A 9,917-nucleotide genomic window follows, 5' to 3' on the forward strand; every position below is an offset into this window, starting at 1 on the left:
GATCGTAAATTCATTCAAACCTCACGCGTTCAAATCCCCTATAACCTACCACGGAGGAAAATGGGGCCAGCTGGTGCAAACCCAAGCTTGGACCGAGACCTTCAATGCCCACACATTTACAGTGTAAAATACTCGCCTTGGACATGCCATGAAAACACGAAGACAATGCTGTCAGAAACCGAAATGAACTAAGATATTCAATTACTTATCATTAATTTCTCTTATCACCAATCGAAACTTGATGGCATTCAGTCAGAGTTAAATAGGAATAACTTGTTTTAAATGTTCGTGTATTTACGGTATTCATGCAGTGAAATTTTTAGTAGCTATTTTTAATTAAATATACACTCAATTAAACACGCAATCGGAAGTTCATATTTTTATATCGAATTTAAAGCTAGTAATTATATTAATTGTTGTATATTCGTAAACACAATATTTTAATTACTGTTAGGCATTATAAAGAAAATGTTCGTTTTCATGCCTATATTCCTTAACCTTTCCCCCATAAGAAGCAAAGTGAAAATGGCTTTCGCAACCATCATAAAACCAGAACAGACGGCGAGTTACTCGCAGTCTGTTCAGGTTTTATACGGTTTGCTGCTCATCAGTAACTAAGGGTTGGAAATGAAGCATTTACAACTTGAGTCTTGTAGTAAAAAAGGTCTTAAATTAAATGCAAGTTTCTAAGGGACTACAAATGGATGAAAATACGCATCTTAAGGGGTAAAGGTTTCAAACGAATCCGTGTACAAAATATGTACGGGTATATGATTTCTTTCTTGTTGTAGATAATTTAATTAAGCACAAAAATGATGTGTTTAAATAAATAACAAACAAATAGAGAAATCATATAGATCGAAATAATCATATTTAACATTTAAAGTGTAATTTTTTTAAGTGTACAATGCATTTAAGCTAATACACATAACTTTCTCCTAACACACGTTTTAATGAAAAACATATTCTAAGTTTGCCTACATTATGCATAGAAAATTAACTTGTTCTTAATGTTATTAAGTATTTATCAACACGCGTATTTGATTGAACATGTATCAAATTCGCTTAAATACAACAACAACAACATTTATCAGCTTAAGCATACAATTGCTTTTAGCCATATGCAAAACACTCAAGTGTAATGGCATGATTGATAATTATTATCAAAATAAGGTACTGATTGAAGTTAACACAGACTGACTGACTGAAGTTAATAAAATAATGAAACAAAAAACTCAGTGTACTACATAATTAGGTTCAATTTAACATTGACTATTTCGCATATAATAACAATATGAAAATTAATGAACACAAAAAATTCATTCACACACAAAGGTATAATCGAAAGCAAAGATGTACTTTTAATTTCAAATAAGTTAGCGCGTGTGTTAGTGAACGGTAAATTACAAATATCTGATCAACTAAAAGTATGACACGAGTTTTGATCATTATCGTTTTTATCGTTTGCAATACAGCATATCGCAACTAATGTAACATAAAACAAGTTCGATATTGAGTTTCTTTTTTTATTATGATTAGTGAGCTTTTTGAAAGAATATGTCAATATTTAATAATACTTTATCACCAGATATATTTAACCTCGTTGAATTGCCAGTAAACAATTACCTAGTTGGCTTTATTAGTAAGATGTGGACATACAAAAATCAGTGGTTACCCGTGTATACTTTGTGAGGCATTAATAACGCATTCTTAATTGATTGAATTGTTTATATTAAATATATTTAAGTCTATTTATTATTCGATCATAAAACGCCTTTAAGTTGATACAAAAAAGGATTAATCGCCCAGATAACGTAGTTCATGAACTGTGGATATAGTCCGCAATCTAAATGCAACTAATGTCGTTGGAATCGGAATATTTTCTCTTTATAATTGTTCATCTGTACAAAGTCAACGAGTTTTGGTTAAAAAAAGTCAAGGCCATCGTGGTTTAAATTACATGTATATGCGTTTATATTCACACATGTTGTATTTTACAGATACAACTGTACGAACTCAAAATCGAATTTTCTTTCTAATTGTTTTTTTTTTTCACTTCGGTTTTATCGAAATATTAGTATATAGAACAAAATTGTATTAAATAAATTTTAACAGGTAAAACGTAAATTAGTAATTCCCAAGTCATATGCATATATTGAGATGTCGATAGGGAGTGACACATACACCAATACAATTTTTATATTTGCAGTTGTCAGTTTTATTGTCACGACTCCTTTTATTTCTCTGTTGTATAAATATTCCATTGGTCTAAAAATTATCAGAAACTGATGTTAATAGTATATGATCGTGTATTTTTGAAGAAAATCATTTAATCAATTATTCCTGATGTCAAGCATGATCTGAAAAAAAGGTTTGCAAATGAAATACGTACTGTATTTAGCTTAGCTCCCGAATGGGGCTTGGTAATTACTACGATATTTCATTCTGTGCACTCATTAATTTTAGATCATATAAGTATTGTTGTTCAGTAACCTGATATACGCTTTGACGAAAATATTTAAATTGTTTTCGAAATTTACCGTTAAACACGTACATATTTAAAGCTTTAAACAAGCCGTCTTTCCAGCAGTGGAATTGTTAGCTGACTTTAATGCCTTGCATTCCAACCCGCAAGGTATCAAGATCAGTTTGCGGTCAGTTACAGAAATCGTTATATAAACGCTATCGCGTAAACTATGTGCACTTGAAGTTTATTTTGATCAGAAAGTTACTAAATAAAGATCTTCGACGATATTATTATGGTATGTCAATCATAGATTTTTAATGTGTTTTCAACAAATGCATGATAAGGACCAATTTTGATTAATTTAATTAGAAATACTTATCCATTTAGACCAATCTATTGCATGAGCACGATGATTCACGATACTATTAATAATGGAATCAAATTAGATTCAAGTGTTGCCGGCTGACCTATATGCTTTCATTTATTTTCATGCTTCTTATGTTTTTCTATTCTGTAAATATAGATATTTGAGTAATAATATCTAATAAAGCGAAATAAGTAACGAAATCTGGCGCAAAACCCCGTAATTGGCTTGTGATGCAGCTAAGAACTGCGCAGAAAAAACGGCATTCGCTATTTTGATCTCATAGCTATAACTTTTGATTGTTAATAAACACCGACCAAAATCAACGCCGTATTTAAAAAAATATATTTCTTGTTTGTGGTACTTTGACTCCGTTGCATTAATTTTGTTCTATTTCTCGGAAAATCAGCGAGTGTTATGTTATAATTTCATAAGTTTTTTAAATTTTACCTGAGTATTAGAAATCCTTGAATCTTACACCGAACACTTCGCAAAAGAATCGTTTCAGCATTACCGAAACTTCCCGAAATACGTTAATAAATCTTGCAAATACATCCCGGTGGATACAATACAATATCTTCAGACACTCGAGGTGGTCAACTACTATCGGCTTGCCGTGGTATGTTTTGTAAAGCTACTGAGTCTTTAATATCAAGAAAATTGAACGCTTTTCATATACAATTAATCATATGAGCTGTGTGTTGCTCGCCTGTTTGGCGCATTGGTTTGTTGCAAGTACACTCTCTCCACTGCCTGGGGGGCAATCATAAGCTGGTTTTAAAAGGGCATAGGTTTCTTGGATCCTTCTTATAGCTTAAGGGCGTGTTCAACGTGAGAACTGCGTGGTAAAGGTGTTCAATATAGCAAATACCAACACAAAATAAACATTTATAAAATTTAAATATTTTGCAACCTATCAAGTTCACTCTACTGAAAACTTACACACATTTTATTTCGTGAATTTCAAGAATAATATATATCGATATATGGTGTGTAAGAACGCAAATGCCCTCGCCGTATGCGTACATTTCCTCCATATTTGCAGTAACTAGTGAATCTATTTAGTCGTACATTTCCTCCATATTTGCAGTAACTAGTGAATCTATTTAGTCGTACATTTCCTCCATATTTGCAGTAACTAGTGAATCTATTTAGTCGTACATTTCCTCCATATTTGCAGTAACTAGTGAATCTATTTAGTCGTACATTTCCTCCATATTTGCAGTAACTAGTGAATCTATTTAGTGCGTACATTTCCTCCATATTTGCAGTAACTAGTGAATCTATTTAGTGCGTACATTTCCTCCATATTTGCAGTAACTAGTGAATCTATTTAGTCGTACATTTCCTCCATATTTGCAGTAACTAGTGAATCTATTTAGTCGTACATTTCCTCCATATTTGCAGTAACTAGTGAATCTATTTAGTCGTACATTTCCTCCATATTTGCAGTAACTAGTGAATCTATTTAGTCGTACATTTCCTCCATATTTGCAGTAACTAGTGAATCTATTTAGTGCGTACATTTCCTCCATATTTGCAGTAACTAGTGAATCTATTTAGTGCGTACATTTCCTCCATATTTGCAGTAACTAGTGAATCTATTTAGTCGTACATTTCCTCCATATTTGCAGTAACTAGTGAATCTATTTAGTCGAAGTCATTTGCTTAAGGCTTTTTCGTACGACGATTACTACGTGGCACATCATTAAAAGCATTTTCGCTGGTCATTTACTCACCATTTCATACTTTTGTTTCATAAGAGAGACTGGCATAAGAAGAAACTTTATAATGAGTCCAGAATGTCGTAATTAATTAGTAAACTTAAAAAGGATACTATACCTTGTTTTCATGTCTTTAATACGTTGTAAGAGACGATTGTAAGAGATGATAAACTGAAAAGATATCCGTACACAACAAGGAACTCAATATTAAGTGATCTTCTTAGATGCACAGCGCATATGATTAATTGTTTATGAAAAGCGTTCATGTTTTTATATAAAAGACTCAGTAGGTATACAAAATGAATATTGCAGCGACCTCTGTACCTACCTGCATCAACCAGACCCCAGTCTCATCAAAAACGACTGAAATACATACTTGAGTTGGAGGAGGTAGGTGCTGTTTAAAGCCATGACAATCTGCGGGAGTTAACAACGTCCCTTCTGAGCTGATGAAGCTCGTAGGAGAGGCAATAGCTGTAGCAATGGCGAAAATAATTTTAACGATCTGGATGGAGAAAACTCTGGATGGAGAAAACGTGTTTGGAGCAGTGGACCCAGTATCTGGTCATCTCTCTATCGGAAAAAGGCAACCTCAAGATAATTATCGCACAATCAATCAGTCTTATCAGCCAACAGTCTATCGATCGGGCGTTAACGGGTTCGATCCCCACAGTGGGAGCGTTCTTTAAATCATTCTTAAGACAGCAAGAACTGGTTCTATAACAAGGATATGGACTCGGTAGCGGTTCAATAAGCCTTAAGCTTTCGATGTAATCGAGCTGAAAGAAATAGGTTTAAACTTATAAGCCATCCCAACAAAGGCATGCTAAGCTTCATCCTTAACCGATTGGAAAGTTACGTGTAGGAACAGCTTGCAGAAGAACATTCTGGATTCAGAGTATGGTTGACCATTGTGGAAGAGATCTTCAATTGCAAAGTCATCGTTGGAAATACCTGCAGCACCAACGTGAGCTCTTCAACAACTTCATCGATTTCAAAAAAGCTTTCGACTGCACGTGGCATAATGGCCTACGTTTGGTTCTGAGCGACTGCAATGTTGGCACTAGGCCGGTGCAGATCATTCAAGAAACGCCAGCGGTGCAGTAGTTCTCAATAGATAGAAGGGTGACCATCAATAATGTCTGCTCTCGCCCGTCCTGTATAGCCTGTTTTTCTTTGGAAAATAACGCAGAAAACTCTTCAAGACCACCACACCTCTATCTCCATCGTTGGAAAAACCATCTCCAACTTCAGATTCGCTGATGAAATTGACCTTATGGGCGGCACCAGCAGTGACCTCCAAGTACTCACAAACATACTCTAGGAAAGAGTAGCAGCATACTTGAGGGGGTCAGCAGGGAGAAATTTAAGAATATGATGAACAGCACGGACAACACCAGTGCAGACATTACCATGAATGGCATGAAGCTGAAAGAAGTGAGCAGATTCAAGTACGTGGGGGCAACCATGTCCCAGGATGGTACCAGTAACGCTGATAACAGAATAATGTTGGCTATGGCGGCCGCATATATAGCAAGACTGATAACAGGGGGGATAACATGTCTATCAGCTTCTCCGCCAAATACAGTTCCCACGTAGTCACCATCCTACTGTACGACAGAGAGACCTGGACGCTTCACCTGGAAACAGAACGCAGATCGAGTGCGAGCTATGCAACCACAAGGCCACAACACGGGCTCATTTCCGAGAACATCTCAAAACACACAGCGAGGTAAAAACACACGTTTGCCATGTGTGCAAAGCCGCCTATAAACATATAAGTTCACTGTATAGGCACTATGGGCAAAAGCACAAATGACGTGTATACAGTGGTTTTACCTGTTTGTGATTTATTTGTGATTTACCCGTGATTTATTTGTGATTTACCCGTGATTGAATTGTTGCGATAAAAGCATAATCATCAGATCTCAAGTATAATTAACATTTGAACCGTATCTGTTTATACCACGATGTTTACTTGTTGCGTTTTTTTTTACTTTTTATTGTTTTTTTTTTAATGTTTTGTTAATGCCACAGGTGGTTAGCGTGTGGCTATGATATTAATTAGTGAAAACATCATTTTGAATGATAAATAATCATATTATAACGAACAATTAACTTTTCTGAAAAAAAAAAATTCACTATCAAATATATATATATTTGATAGTGAAATTTTTTTTTTCAGAAAAGTTAATTTTTCGTTATAATATGATTATTTATCATTCAAAATGATGTTTTCACTAATTAATATCATAGCCACACGCTAACCACCTGTGGTTAATGCTACTGTTATATTATAGCAGTTGTGATTTGTATTGTGATTAAAATGTAATTTTATAATTGTGATTAATGCTTTATAATCAGATCTCAAGCATAATTAACATTTGAATCGTATCTGTTTATACCACGATGTTAACTTGTTGCGTTTCTTTTCTTTTTATTGTATTTTATTATTTTGTTAACGCTACTGTTATATTATAGCAATTGTGATTTAGATTGTGATTTTACATGTGATTCAATGATGCCATTTAACATTGTTGCATTAATTAAAATTATTAATAAAACATACACTGCGTTGTGTTAATTTCTGAATCAAAATCTTGAACAATCTTCGTTGTTCGTTAACTGCATGGAGCAATTCAAACGTAAAAAGCAAAGACAACTGAGCATTTGTGTAATATTATACTTTGCTTTTATCCAAAATTTCTCAATTATCTATGTGACACACAATGCTTAATGCCGAAATATAAAATGGAGTATTAAATTAGGGCAGTTTAAATATTGTACAGTTTTGGACAAAAATAGAGTTATTAAAACAACGTTTAAATCAATGCTGTTTAACGCTTCAATTAATTATTTGCAAGCAATTATGATCGGATTCACAAAGGCAACAATAAACACATACCATTAGCATTTATTTGAGTGAGATAAATATTCAGCACAATTGTGTCGTGTACTGAGAAAACTGGGCATAATGCATGTGCGTAAAGTGTCGTCCCAGATTTGCCTATGAAGTCAGCACAGGCTAATAAGGGGAGACATTTTCCACGTAAAGTGTCGTCCCAGATTTGCCTGTGCAGTCAGCACAGGCTAATCAGGGACGACACTTTCCGCCTAAACCAGATTTTCGCTAAGAAGAGACATTATTTAAACGAAAAATTCCATAAAAGCGGAAAATGCCGTCCCCGATTAGTCTGTGCGCGCTGCACAGACTAATCTGGGATGACAAATTTGCGCACAAGCATTATGCCCAGTTTTCTCAGAACACGACACAATTTACTTAAATACGGGAAAAATAACACACTATGCACATGAATAATTATATATATCTCGCTCAAGTCAAGCTACTAAAACACGGAATTCTTCAGAAAGGCGGTTTCTTATCAAATTTCTTCCATGTCTAGTCCAAGTCTGTACGTAGGCAATAACTTGCTTTCGTTTCTCCTCGCACAGTCCCACCGTACACCTAAAGTTCCCCTGGCAACGGCATTTCGACTCGAGTCCATTTTGGCCTCTTTTGCCTTCGGCTTCACACGCAGTCTCCCCGGGTTGTCGAACTCGTGGTCACTAATATTGAAATAAATACAAATAAATACATTACTACAGTTGAAATAACATGTGTTTTTTCTTTTAAATTTTACTTAAAATATTCCGAATGGACATATTACATGTATTTCCATAATAACAGTTTATGCACGACTAAATAAGCTTTACGGACAAACAAAATTACCGAATATCGGAAGAGCTCTTGATGTTTGGTTCATCTTCACCTTTGCCATCGACGTTATATTGACCAACGAGTTTGTACACATTCTTTTTCGAGGTTGTATAGAAGAAGTGCGTCAAAGTTTTAACAATAGTTTGGGTTGGAATCTAAATGCATCGGAGGTCAATTTACGGCATAATATGAAATAAACACGACTTATAAGCCTGTTATCCGCGAGTGACTATATGAAAATGGAATGATAACATTTTTAATAGTTTTAATTTCTGATGAATTACCTGTAAACATATATTTATTTTCTAATAACATTTCACATAAAATGCATTTACAAATACCTTTCAGGGTCAACGGACAGTACGAAAACTATATGCCGCCCGTTGGGGGCAAAAAAAAAAGACAAGGTTGGTCGCCATATTTTTAACTGACACTTTTGCGATTGTTCCAAATATATAGGCAACATGTTTTCTGTATATGAAAAACAACTTGGGAAAAGGTGTTTTTTGAGAAACGGTAGATTGGAAAAAAAATAGACGGAACTATTTTTGCAAGGCGAATTCAACTTGGCACATCACAAGTTCTGGAGTCGGCACAAAGGTCAATATCTGTCGGGTTATACAAAACTGTTTGCGCTTAACCGCAAAAATTTAGTTTTGATGCATTTTTTAAGTTTTCAAGAGTGTGTATGGGTAAAAATTAAACCATACTCTATCTAGTTTTCAGTCAAATTTTCATAGAAACGTAAAACTGTTATAAACTAATCTTATCTTGTTTAAATCATTATTACGAATGGGGAGCGCAAAAAGGCAGTGTAGTATATTGTCATTAAAGGGGCCTTTTCACAGATTTTGGCATTTTTTAACTTATTCATTAAATGCTTTATATCGATAAATGTAAACATTGGATCGTAAAATCTCCAGTAAAAAATCAAGAATAAAATTAAAAAAAGGAAAAGAACATTGCCCGGACCAGGTTTCGAACCAGTGACCCCTGGAGTCCTGCCAGAGTCCTGAAGTAAAAACGCTTTAGCCTACTGAGCTATTCCGCCGAGTACACATGTTGAACGTATTTTATACCTTATATAAGCAATCTTCGTAGTTTCACAAAATTTAACGACAAAAACAGAACTCTCCAAATTATTCAATCGTTTCGCGTTGCAACGCTTTATAATTTTTAGGTTTTAAAATCGTCAAAAGATGCATATAATGGCTCTATTAGACCATGGTAAATGTTCAGTATTACTGTTTCCTCACAAATATCATAACTAAAACGAAAATTTGCGAATCTGAAACAACTTTTTTCAATTTTGTCAATTTACCAAAGCGTGAAAAGATCCGTTTAAGTGACTATAACTATAAACATATATAATTATGTTCGCACAACTATGTTCCATATAAATGCATACTTGTTTATTAATTTAACAAAAACTGTTCTCGGTAATATAAGTATTAAATTACTGACCCTTCACCCTCACGGACGAAGAGTCTTATTTATGGTAACATTATGTCTGAATTTCGATTCAGAAGTTTCTTATTAGTGCAGATTATGTTTATCTGTTCTGTTTAAAGATCTTAAAACTTTACTTTTATACATTGTACACGGCTGAACGCACACAGGGCAGGGCACAGAATTACACGAAGA

The 9,917-nt window shown here is 34.4% G+C and overlaps 1 protein-coding gene across 4 annotated transcripts in view; it reads right to left on the reverse strand.

Annotated features, from left to right (window-relative positions):
- The window catches only part of LOC127879724 (zinc finger protein 583-like), a 5,671-nt gene extending 5,499 nt beyond the window's left edge, over positions 1–172 (reverse strand). Inside the window, exon 1 of one of the 4 annotated variants that reach the window (XM_052426737.1) lies at positions 50–172. The gene's annotated coding sequence lies outside the window, so the exon portion shown is untranslated. The other 3 variants (XM_052426736.1, XM_052426735.1, XM_052426738.1) reach the window with 3 other exon arrangements.
- Between the last annotated feature and the right edge of the window lie 9,745 nt (positions 173–9,917).

The sequence above is a fragment of the Dreissena polymorpha genome, chromosome 4 (assembly GCF_020536995.1).
Source record: "Dreissena polymorpha isolate Duluth1 chromosome 4, UMN_Dpol_1.0, whole genome shotgun sequence".
Lineage (NCBI taxonomy): Eukaryota > Metazoa > Mollusca > Bivalvia > Myida > Dreissenidae > Dreissena > Dreissena polymorpha.